The following is a 13,350-nucleotide window of genomic DNA, read 5'->3' on the forward strand; positions in this document are numbered from 1 at the left end:
ATATATCTAAATCAATAAATTAATCACTATCTATAAAATAAATCCGCATTTCTAGTTTATCGTGAACAGGCAGACGGACGTGATGTTTAACTTTGTTTTTTAATATGTTTGGCTCATAGTTAACTGACTTCACAAGCTCTATTATCGAGTTATACGAAAGGTCCATAAGTTAGAAAGACACTGATCGCCTGGACTATGGCAATAATCTCGTTTAGGGCTTGCATTAAGATTTTATGTATTTTCTTTAGCATTTTATTTTTTATATCTGCGATTCAGTGGCGTAACTACAGGGTGGCAAGACTGCCCTTTAACATTACACAAGCCCTTGACTTGACGGAGACCCTGGACCTAGGGCCCGTGAGTTAGAAATAATCTAGCATTTTCAGCTGGTCTTACCTATAGCTTGGCAAGTTCGTTGATGACACTCCCATGATATGCAGGCGATGAGGGGAAAGACTACGCGGGTGTAAAATCGTGCGTGCGGGGAAGTAAGATGCATCAGTCGTGTGTTTTCATTCATCGCTACACGCCCCGCGGCCCGCGCGGACAATCGGAAGTTTTACGAACGAATTTGCCAAGCTATAACTTTATCTAGTTTACCAGGTTAGGGTAGATAGGGGTAGTTAAAAGTTTATATCGAGTTTCTCGCGGACGATATAGCGGGCGTCTGCTAGTAATTTATATAGTTTATCGAATTCAACTATCGCCATTTCAACAAGGCCGTGGCCGTATTCAGATGAAGTCCTACTAGCATGACGGCAAATAGCAACAAAACGAGTATTCACTTCACTATTCTTCACTCTTCAGTAAGTTCAGTTTTGATTAGTCTGTGGACGCAAGTAGCACGTCAAAAATGTCGAAAAGTGTGTCAAAGCAATTTTATTTCACAATTTACGAATTTTAAAGCGCTAGTCCGCTCGCGAAATTAAGCCGTCGCGTCCGTGATCCGTACGCCTTACCAATAAGATTTTAGAAAAGGGATAAGAAAAAAAATAACCCATTTGTAAGTAGAAAATTTCTTTTTTCCGAAGTGAAATTTTCACGTAACACTTCTGTTTTTTTCTAAAGGTACTCTGTCCACATTATCAACTTATTGAATTTTTAAATTTAAATTTAGAATCCTATCTTTATCTTGTGATTGATTCATTTGAAAATGTGTTTATTCGAAGTAGGTATATTATACTAAAAATTAATTTAAAAAATATAACTACTGTTTACTTACTGTTTTCAGTACGTTTAACACCGTTACCTGAGCGTGTATGTAGAATGGACGTAATTAGTAATTATCTTGAAATGAATCGGTGATATAATTGGGAAGAAATAATTTATTACTTCTCTAAAACCTGTTTTGGTTATAAAAGTGAAATTTTAATACAGAACTCGTGTTCACTCTCTCTGTGTGACCTTGATTTTTTGGTTTACTTCGAAAGTTCGAATGGTTTGTGTAGGTGATACCAAGTAGGTACCTAGTTAGATAATTATTTACTTTAAAAAAATCTAGTTTCTATGAAAAACACTACTTTAAAATGTACCTAATACCATGCATTTTCTTATTTTTAATCAAGAAAATAAAGAGAAAAAACTAACAGATAATTTGATAATAGAAGAATGAGACATTGCATTGATATTAATTATAATTTATTATTGCAAATTATAACAAAATAAAAAAATATTACTTATTATAATTTTTAAACAAATGGAATAATTGTATTTGCAGACTAAAAAAAAATATTTTTTTTTATTCAAATTAAATTTTGGTATCAATCTGAAGATAGAAATAATTTATGCATAAAACCTTATTTATCTTAATATATAGATTATAGAATCCACTTAGCTTTTTTTTAATATATGAGATGAAATCAAGGACTTTGATGTTTTTTTTTAATTTTTATATATCATTCATCAATATCAACCCATATTCGGCTCACTGTTGAGCTTGAGTCTCCTCTTAGAATGAAAGGGGTTAGGCCAATAGTCCACCACACTGGCCCAATGCGGATTGGCACACGCAGATATTTAAGAAAATTCTTGCATTGCAATGTTTGTCCTTCACCGTTTTCGATACGTGATACTTAATTCTTAAAATGCACACAACTTAAAAAGTTGGAGGTGCATGACCCAGACCGGATTTGAACCCACACCCTCCAGAATCGGAGGTAGAGGTCATATCCGCTGGGCTATCAATTTAAATTTTTTTTTATATTCATTTGCTAGAAATTATAAATGGTAATAGTTAATCGTAGCTTTCAAACAAATGTTGAAAAGGGAGGCCCATGGTTGACTATTGATAAGATTTCCTTGTGTCCCACAATTTTATTATTTTGTCTGATTATTATGTACCTTAGATTGTTAAGGTTAGTCGTTTGATAATTGGTACCTAGCCTAGGGCTTACTGAATATTTTTTTGGCTTTTCGCACATCATCTATGTAATAAGTAAAACCATTTTACTTAAAAATCTTTTTATTCATTGAGAACTTTTATCATTTGTAACAACAATATTTGTTATTGTTTTTACCCAACTGCAAAAAGGTATATTAGTTACTAATGGACCTGGTCAAGCTTTGCTTTGACTTATGTGCACATCTTTCCTACCCATACCCTACTCCCACCCTACCCCTATCCAACCCTACCTATATCCTACTCCTACCATACCTCTTCCCTTCCCCTAAACTACCTCTTCCCTACCGCTAACCTACCCTACCTCTACCCTACCCATACCATACCTCTCTCTACAGCTACTCTTCTCTACGCCTACCCTAAAAATCCCTACCCCTCTTAAGTATTATTGTGAATTGTTTGTATGGGAGTATAGAAAAGTGTTATTTTTAGCCTTTTTTTTTTAATATCAAACACTTATTACACAAACCTTGTCCTAACAATAACAAATACAAATAAAAACAAGAATCATCCAATTTGGTGCAGTTGTTCGAATGTTATGGACGTACATACATTTTGAAGATCCATTTTTATTTATTAGTTAGTTTAGTTACTTACATTATTATAAAAAAGTGATAGTACATAATTATTCTTTTATTAAATTTATACGTCATCAACCCATATTCGGCTCACTGCTGAGCTCGAGTCTCCTCTCAGAATGAGAGGGGTTAGGCCAATAGTCCACCACGCTGGCCCAATGCGGATTGGCAGACTTCACACACGCAGAGAATTGAGATAATTCTCTCGTATGCAGGTTTCCTCACGATGTTTTCCTTCACCGATTGAGATTAAATTTATATTTAAAGTTTACATAAATAAATGTGAAAGTTGGTATGGATGTTTATTAGCGTTCGCGTACCACCGCACCTGCACCGCTCCTACACCGGCACCGCAATTCTATGACGTCAAATTCCAAGCCCCGTTCACACAGGATTATCAAGCAAGACACATACATCTATTTTGTGACATTAGTACCTGTTCTGTAAAGTTAGACATTGTATGTCTAACTTTAGCAAGATAAAGAAAATTTTACTTGTTTTCTTCCTGTACAAACGGTGGCAAGAACAAAATCGTACAATTTAAAATTTAAAATTTCTGTATTGTGTAAACGGTGCTCAGAATTTGCACGTCAAAAAATTGCGGCGGCGCCGACGGTGCGGGAGCGGTGCGGGCAACACAAACTTTAACACAAAATTACTAAACCAATTTTCATGAGAATGAAATGGGACCAATCTGGAAGTATACTCTTTCAAACAAAAAAATATTTTTAAAATTAGTTAATAAATGATGAAGTTAGGAGTTAAGGAACATGAAAAAAACATACGCGTCGAATTTAGAACCTTCTCCTTTTTTTGAAGTTTGTTAAAAACTACTGAATAGATTTGGTTGAAATTATAAAAATTACGATATGACAGGTGTGGCTCAAATTTTTCATAAATATTTTGAACTTTTAGTTCAATATTGTACATTAGAACGCATTCCCGAGTTGACTTTCTATGCATGTATATTGATATATTTTAAAATTTATTTATGAATTGTATTGTTTGATGTACACTCAAAAGAAGTTGGTTTTAGTAATTTAGTTTTCTCAATAAACTTGAGATTTAAGACATAATTTGCTGGCAAAGCCAATTCTGCAACTTGGTGATTTTGAGCCAGTTATACAATTCAAAATTTTCATCAGAAAACATTTTTATATTTTTTTTTCATAAAAGTATTGTATTTAAAAAACCTAGCATCTTAATTTCTTATCATGTACTATGTGCATGTCAAAGTAGCAATTTATTCCTTTTTTTAATTACCTCTCACATTGCATTAGTATTTAAGCTTTTGTGACAAGCTCGTCCGGTGAAATACCACCATACCATGCCACCATGATTATTTCTGCCATCAAGCAGCATTGCTGTGTTATGGTTATGGGTATAATAACAGGCTCATGAGACTTAACACTGCCTCAGGCACTTTATAGGGCTTGCACCTTGCATGCCCCAGAAGTGTTGGCTAAGTCTCAGCTGGATTTTTTTTTATTCTTTACAAGTTAGCCCTTGATTACAATCTCACCTGATGGTAAGTGATGATGCAATCTATGAATCTAAGATAGAAGCGGGCTAACTTGTTAGGAGGAGGAATCATTGCAATGTGCTATATGCTTCTATTAATTAATACATGGCATAAGCTGAGCTTACAGAATTATAATGATCCCGAATGAGTCTTTACAAGCAGTGTGGTAAAGCCGGTGAAACCCATGAAAAAAACTTGACATCCGCATATACAATCTTTTTTCGTAATTTGCATTTCAAGATTTAATAGACTAATAATCAATAATTACATATGAAAAAATACTCCATCTTATTTCTTTAGATTTAGTGAACAGTTTTTAAAAACATATTAAGACTTTCTTGAATAATATTGAAAATTATTGATGCTACGCCTCGTACTGACTGGAGAATATATATTAGTTTTTGAATTTGTATTAGGAATGACTGCATCAGTGCCGTATATAAACTAAATTGTATGTATGATTTAGGTAGATGATTTGATATCATATAAAAAAATTTGAACCCATTAATATGTCAAGGATTTTGTTAACAGTTTACTATTAAAAAAAAACGTTCAGCAGGTAAACACTAAAGATTTTATCGATTTGATAATTTAAACACTGTCATTTTTCACACTGTACTGATACTGTTTAATTTAAACAAACGAAAAGTGTATATCTTTTTTCCTTCTGTTTTCATTCACGTGACTGCGGTTGAATGTCTTGAGAGAGTAGGTTTTTAACTTTTGTATAACCGAAAACATTAATTCACGTGTAACCAACGTCAGCCACTGACGATCAAGTAAGCTCAAATGCCTGCAGCGCTAACGGCTTGATCGTGTGTTGGTCGCGATCAGTGGCGTTACAAAATTAATTGGAGTGTAAAGATTTCTCAGAAAAGAAATGTTTTCATATTTTGGTTGCACGTTTATGCCGGGAAAAAATATTGTGTTTTTTTTAATTTCGTCATTTCTGAAGTGAAAATTTATAGGCAGCTTTTTATATGATTTTTTTTGCCGAGAAGCACCAGATTAAGTGTAGATTACATTTTACAAATTTTTGTTTTTTTCACATTAGTTCCCACTACTGGTCCAGAGCCAGAGATAGCCCATAGCACATTGGATATGACCTCTGCCTCCGATTCCGGAGGGTATGGGTTCAAATCCGGTCCGGGGCATGCACCTCCAACTTTTCAGTTGTGTGCATTTAAAGCAATTAAATATCACGTGTCTCAAACAGTGAATGAAAAACATCGTAAGGAAACCTGCATACCAGAGAATTTTCTTAATTCTCTGCGAGTGCGAAGTCTGCCAATCCGCATTGGGCCAACGTGGTGAACTATTGACCTAACCTCTCACATTCTGAGAGGAGACTCGGGCTCAGCAGTGAGCTGAATATGGGTTGATAATGATGACTGGTCCAGGCCTCCATCCTTACAGGAAAGGGGATATGGAGTACAGACCAACCACACTGCTCCAATACGGGTTGGCGTGCCTAGGGCGATAATGTTTCTTTAACCACCACTATCAGATGTCAATGATAATGTCCAGGACCGACGCCTTAACGTTCTCCGAGGCATCACCAACTTCCCAACACTGGGCTAAGAATTTAAACTGAAAAGATGTTAGATGAAAGAACACTCAGTGTCACAGGATTCGATCCCTGGACCTCGTGATCTGAAACCTCATAGGCGAACCACTGGACTAGCGAGGCAGTTACTCAGTACCAGTGATTCATCAAAATCAGTCGAGCCATTTGTGGCGACCACAAATTTTGCTATACTTATTAGAAGACTAGCAGATTCTCGCGGTTTCACCCGCGTATAGTTTCCGTTCCCGTAGGAATATGAGGATAAAATATAGTGTAGCTTCCAAACAGTGAAATTATTTTTCAAATTGGTTTAATAGTTTCGGAGACTATTGAATGCAAACAAACAAATCTTTATAGACTAGCCAACGCCTCGCCTCGGTTTCTTGCGCGTAGTTCCCGTTCCAATGAGAATACGGTAATAAAATATAGCCTATGACACCCGCTAATAACGTGGCTATCTAGTGATAAAAGAATTTTCAAAATCGGTTCAGTAGATCCTATAATACCAAAAACTTTACCTCTTTTATTAACCGACTTCAAAAAGGAGGAGGTTCTCAATTCGGTCGGTATTTTTTTTTTTTTTTATGTATGTACACCGATTACTCAAAGACGCCTGGACCGATTTAAAAAATTCTTTTTTTGTTTGAAACGGTATAGTCCCCATTTGGTCCCATTGCCATCATGTCAAGATCTGGTGATGGAATCCTGGAGAAATTGAGGGGAACTTTCAAAAATTATATGGGTGTCTAGTGTGTTCGCATACTTTTCCATTTAGTACTTTTAAGCACTACAATTTCATGAAGGTTTAAAATCGATCTGATGATGGAGCCATAAAACAGACGAGGGAACTCTTCGGCGATTTACAGCAGTTACCTTGTGTTTGGGCTTGATTAATTTGTATTAATGTGTACTTTCCACATAGATAGGTTGTGACTGTCATTTAGGGGTTTGGTGATGAAGACCAAGGACAATTAAGGGAACTCCTTAACAGTTTACAGTAACTACCTTGTGTTTGGCCTTGATTAATTTGTATTGCTGAGGATTTTGTACCAAGATGGGTTGTGACTATCATTAGGGGTCTGATGTATTCGTTTGAGATGAAATTTTACACTAAAAATGGAAAAATAATAAAAATTTTAATAAAAAAAATACAACCGACTTCAAAACCTAAAACGTATCCACTAAACTAAAAAGTGAAAAATAACATCATAATATGTTCTACCTGCTGATCAGTATGAAGGCGGTGCTTGAAACAACACTGTCTGCAAAATCTAAATCTATAAGATATTCTCACATGGCTTGAATTAATACATCACCGGCTTAGCACCGCCTTCATACTGATCAGCAGGTAGAACATATTATGATGTTATTTTTCACTTTTTAGTTTAGTGGGTACGTTTTAGGTTTTGAAGTCGGTTGTATTTTTTTTATTAAAATTTTTTATAACATTAGTATACATGTAGGAGGTCATGTTAAATCATAGCGTTTAAGTTAAATTTGCAGGTCGTTATATTTAGTTGTTTACTCACTATAGGAAAATTATTAGAGATGCGCCGAGTAACACTTTTGCCGAGTAACGAGTACCGAGTTTTACTCGGTTAAATTTTTTTTCACGAGTAGCTCGGTTCAATCAAATTTCTATTTCGCGCGCGTAAAAAATTGTTTATTTCAAGTAGGCTTAGTTTACGAGCACTTTTGAAACGTCAAGTTTGACTATTTGTAGTGACTCTACCACCCAGCTCGGAAGGCGCAGTCTCCTGTTAAGAAGAGAGGGCGAGAAACTCAACAGTTGCTCTTTTAAAACTTTCATTTTAATTTTATTTAAATTTAATCGAGATTTTCAAAGATTTTCTAAATTACTAATAAATACTTTTTGATTGACACTGTTGTTTTAATTATATCTACCTAAATAATGCTTTTCTTAAACAAAGTATACTCGGCATTCACCCACCGAGTTATTCGGCCGAGTACGAGTACCAAAAAATCTGCCGAGTACGCCGAGTACCGAGTATCAACCGAGTACTCGGCCCATCTCTAAAAATTATTATTATTTAACATGTTACTTAATTAATATTAGTTTCACTCAGTTAAATGAACCAATGAACCCCGGTGACGCCGTAGTGGTTCCGCAGGGAGCTATCGGCACCTACTCAGACAGAAAAAAAAAGAACCATACCGAACTATGAACTGTTTCACCTCACCTTAGCGAGTTAAATTATTCTAGTTATTATAAAACTCACTCCACCCAATTATAGTTAAAAACACTGCACTCGAAATTGTAGACGAATACATACCTATAGCCAAAGATTTTATACTATTAGATACGTCACTAATGCGTCGAAACTGGTGGAAGGCTTCGGCCGTGGCTAGTTACGACAAAGACGTACCGCCAAGCGATTTAGCGTTCCGGTACGATGTCGTGTAGAAACCGAATAGTGCTCCGAACACCGAAGTGGGGTGTGGATTTTCATCCTCCTCCTAACAAGTTACCCCCTTCCATCTTAGACTGCATCATCACTTGCCATCAGGTAAGATTGTAGTCAAGGGCTAAATTGTAAAGAATAAAAAAAAACTGAGACGATCAAAGTTTCATTATATTAAGTCACATAGTAAACAACAAAAGTTATTTATACAAATAATATCTAAATATCATCGGTATAATCTACGATCGATGCTGAATATTGTCTACGAGTTGTGTGTTTAGGATGTGTAAAAACTATAATATACATAAATATTGCAATGTAAGTAAACACAAAATTATGAATGTGTGCGCTCAATGAATTAGCTGAGTTCCGATCGCTTATTGCGGTGATTTTATAGGCACGTAACATATCTAATAGTATCTATAAAATATCGTTGATGTAGACTACAAATCAGGTGCACGCAGGTGTTAACAACTTATTGTAAACTTCATAATAAATAATAAACATAACAAAATACATAATCATTAATATTCAATAATTATGCAAAGTAGTGCAAACTGATTAAATGTTGAAACAAATAAGACATGGGTTAAATATATTCATGTTTATTATCCGTTATAGATAAGTAAAATTTCTTTGTGTTAGTACAAAAAACCGCTTGGTTTTAGTATAATTTCCTATTGAATATTTTTAAGTACTTTCATCAATACGTATTATAAAGCAACTATACTGTTCTTAACTTCTTAAAAAGATTCAAAATTAAAAAAAGCATTTGTCTTGAAATTAATATGTATAATATGCTAAGTAGTTTTTGTTATAAGTTTTTCAAAATAATGTAAGGTTCCAATATCGCTAAATTTAAAACTGTAGTAGTACCATGGTCAATTTGTTAATATTTTTCAAATCTACAAATCTTCAATTTGACTATTGATGAAAATAGAACCAAATGTTACTTACCCACGAAATTGATAAGATATGTCCGCTCATTGAGTTATGGTTGTCATAAATTTACTCCTAGTATATACAGTGTGCCTAGCGGAAGTTTTCAATATTTTCATACTGTTACTATCGCGTTAGCGTAAACGCGATTTTATATGGAATTGAAATGGTTGTGCAGTAGTGCCACTGAAATTCGCGTTTACGTTAACGCTACGATAGTAACAGTATCAAACTGCGACTAGACTAGGCATTCGCTGGATGATGGCGGCTCAGGATCGTGAAGTTTGGAAGTCTCTACAATAGAAACTTTTTACATCTCTTCTTTCTTTTAAGATCTTCTTTCTTTTAAGATCTTTCTTTTAAGATCTTTCTTTTAAGATCTTTATTAATGCATATGACGTTTCCATTTTACATACAGTTTTACATAATATTTTCTGTAGCATGCATCATTTTTTACACCGTTGATATTGCATCATTATTTAAGTACCTACCTACCTACTAGTGGACGCCCGCGACTTCGTCCGCGTGATAATCAACGTAAACTTTCACTCCCTTCTGATTCTATTTTTGCGATAAAAAGTATCCTGTAACATTCTTTGTAGTATGGTCTCAAATCGTGCCAAGTTAAATTTAAATTCATTCAGTAGTTTCACCGTGATGCCCGATGTACAGACAGGCACAATAGTAGATTGTTATACGAGGGGCTAAAAAGACCCATTATATACGAGGCCGCTAAATAGAAACCGAGTTTATAATGGGTTCAGCCCCACGTATTGCACTCTGCTTTTCACTACGATTGCGAGAAAATAAAATAGTTTAGTACAATATTAATTTATTTTAATTCAAAATTAATATTAAGGGAGATGATTTAATCCGGTAACATAATTTCCGACTACTGTGAAGATGAATAATGAGTATGTGAGGTAAACGTGGGAGATAATAGTTTAAAAAACTCCTTTAACTAAAATTTTCAAAATATCTTCAATGTACAGAATTGGCCATGTTACAGTTTATTTTAAGTATAGATATATAGATAGATTCGGCGTCTCTACGAGTATATATGTATGTCCGTATGTCTGTCTATCGTTAGAACAGATACACACGAAATACTGTTTAATTTGTATCCCATTTGTACCTGTGATGTGATGTATGCGAAGTGATTCACAAGGAAGATTTATATTTCTACTTCATTTACACACAACGTGTAAATTAGGTAAAATATGATTGTCAAAGATGACGCGATAAAAACAAAAACCAGTCAAGTGCGATTCGGACTCGTCCACCGAGGGTTCTGCACAAATAACTCTTTGTAATATTTATCTCCCATTTGCGTTTGATCCAGTAAATATGGTACACTTTGTATAAAAAAATCTAGTGTCATTATGTTTATGGTCGCAATCCCTTGTAACGGCTCGGTCAATTTATAATGAAACTAGCTGACGCCGCGCGGTTTTTTTTTTTTTTTATTCTTTACAAGTTAGCCCTTGACTACAATCTCACCTGATGGCATGTGATGATGTAGTCTAAGATGGAAGCGGGCTAACTTGTTAGGAGGAGGTGGAAAATCCACACCCCTTTCGGTTTCTACATGGCATCGTACCGGAACGCTAAATCGTTTGGCGGTACGTTTTTGCCGGTAGGTTGGTAACTAGCCACGGCCGAAGCCTCCCACCAGCCAGACCTGGACCAATTAAGAAAATCTCAATTTGTCCATCCGGGGATATTTACCCGCGTGGTTCCCGTTCCTGTAGGATTACGGGGATAATATATAGCCTATAGCCTTCCTCGATAAATGGGCTATCTGGCCGATCCGGTCCGATTTCAAAGAATTTTTCAAATTTGACCAGCAGTTCCTGAGATTAGCGCGTTCAATCAAACAAACAAACTCTTCAGCTTTAGATAACAAATAAAATAATTTTCTTTCTTTCTTTCTATAATATTAGTATAGATATTTTTTGTATTTTTCACAGTCTGACCAACCACTTTTAATGATATCCTAGAGTATAGCTGTGGCTAGTAATTATAATTAAAAAATTCAAGTCACGAAGAAAAAGTCGGTACCTATAGTAGTAGTTATGTAATTAATGAGTGTTTAGTTAGTTACAGGGCACGTCCGGAAAAGTACTGTGTTGAAATTTTTGTGTGTCAGATATGGCCAGTGCACAAGGCCTTTAACTGGGGTAGGCATTATGTACATTAGGGATGATGACAGTTTTTTAAATTGTTTATAAACTAAGAGTACGCTAATAGTAAAGCAATTTTGTAAAAGTAACAGGGTATCTGCGATCATTACTTTCGGAGCTACAGGGTTTTAAAGGGTCAGATTTGCGGCGCTGCCGCGGATCCCTGAAAAACGCCCCATACAAAATGGCACGAACTAATGACGTCGTAGGCAATGTAATGATCGTCAGATTTGTATGTGCGTACAAACAAAATTACTAATATCTTTGTTATTTGAGCGTTTATGTTTATAGTCCAAATATTAAAAAATGTCACATTTAATGTAAGGAAGCTAAAACTGTATGAATTTTCATCTAATTACGATAAAAGATTTTTAATAGATTTTGATATTTTATAATCTTATTTATTTTGCAAATATCCTGACAATCTTTGCTTTTTATGTATAAAGTAGTTAACATTGACCTTATTTACCCGAATGTATCATAAAAATCAATATATTCAAACCTAGTCATCATCCCCATTGTCCAAAAGGTCTTTTGAAAAGACTACTATAACTCTTCTCGTCAAAAAGATTAGCGTGTTGACCTTCAGACCTTGAGTCTAGAAGCTAAAAACTCATTTATCTCAACATCTTTGACGCTCAGCTTTATTAATTAACTTCATTATTTAAAAACCGTAAAGGTATAAATTGGCTTCCTCTAATTCCCTTGAGAGTATGGGGGAAAGTTGATATGCCTAAGGTTGTGATTGACAATCAAAATTGTACATAAACTACTATTTTGACGGCCTCCGTGGCGCAGCGATATGCGCGGTGGATTTACAAGACGGAGGTCCTAGGTTCGATCCCCGGCTGGGCCGATTAAGGTTTTCTTATTGAACGTAAATCGTACTGCCAAGCGATTTAGCGATACGGTAGGATGTCGTGTAGAAACCGAAAGGGGTGTAGATTTCATCCTACTCCTTATAAGTTAGCCCGCTTCCGTCTTAGATTGCATCATCACATATCATCCAGCGAGATTGTAGTCAAGGGCTGCGCGGAGAAAGAGGTTTTGTGCGAGTGTTGGCTTAGACAGACATACTCGCAACCCGGCGTTTTTACACCAATTGTAGTAGTGGGGTATTTATTGACTTATGGGTTCATTTACACGAACAGCAACTGCTACCGACGACTACAGTCGACTGCAGTCAGCGACATCTCGGTGGCAGTCGACGGCACTCAACGGCGGTCGACTGCAGTCAACGAAGTCTCGGCGGCAGTCGACGGTGGTCGTCGATTGCAGTTGACTGCCTTCGACTGCAGTCGGCGACAGCCATCGACTGTCGCTGACTGCAGTCGGTTGCCAGCTGCCGTTGGCAACGGATGCTCGTATAAATGAACCCTAGGGCGTAAACAATGAAATGTTTTATTTTTAGCATGTGTGCAATATATGCCATTTCCATGTGTGTTGTATGAATTATGTTTATCTTTATTTATTTATATTATTTTGTGAGTGTAATTATTGTCCAGAATCCGTTGAACATTTTTACAATTGATTATTACTATTAAATTAATTTTCCGGGAGTACCTTCATCTTGATGAGACGCAAAAATTTTTTTTTACGGTAATAAAAATTTCTGAGCGTCGGAAAGACATGTACCACGCAATTTATAGGACATTGTGGCTGTTAAGTTGTATAATTATTAATTTGCTTGGGCACTGAAATGTCCCGCTGCGGGAAGGTTTAATTTTTTTTTTATATAAA

The 13,350-nt window shown here is 35.6% G+C and overlaps 1 protein-coding gene across 1 annotated transcript in view; it reads left to right on the forward strand.

Annotated features, from left to right (window-relative positions):
* Positions 1–803: 803 nt before the first annotated feature.
* LOC112053778 (3-hydroxy-3-methylglutaryl-coenzyme A reductase) overlaps positions 804–13,350 on the forward strand; it is a 38,019-nt gene continuing 25,472 nt past the window's right edge. The window contains exon 1 of the mRNA XM_024093331.2: positions 804–1,003. The gene's annotated coding sequence lies outside the window, so the exon portion shown is untranslated. The remainder of the gene's footprint in view (positions 1,004–13,350) is intronic.

The sequence above is a fragment of the Bicyclus anynana genome, chromosome 18 (genome assembly GCF_947172395.1).
Source record: "Bicyclus anynana chromosome 18, ilBicAnyn1.1, whole genome shotgun sequence".
Lineage (NCBI taxonomy): Eukaryota > Metazoa > Arthropoda > Insecta > Lepidoptera > Nymphalidae > Bicyclus > Bicyclus anynana.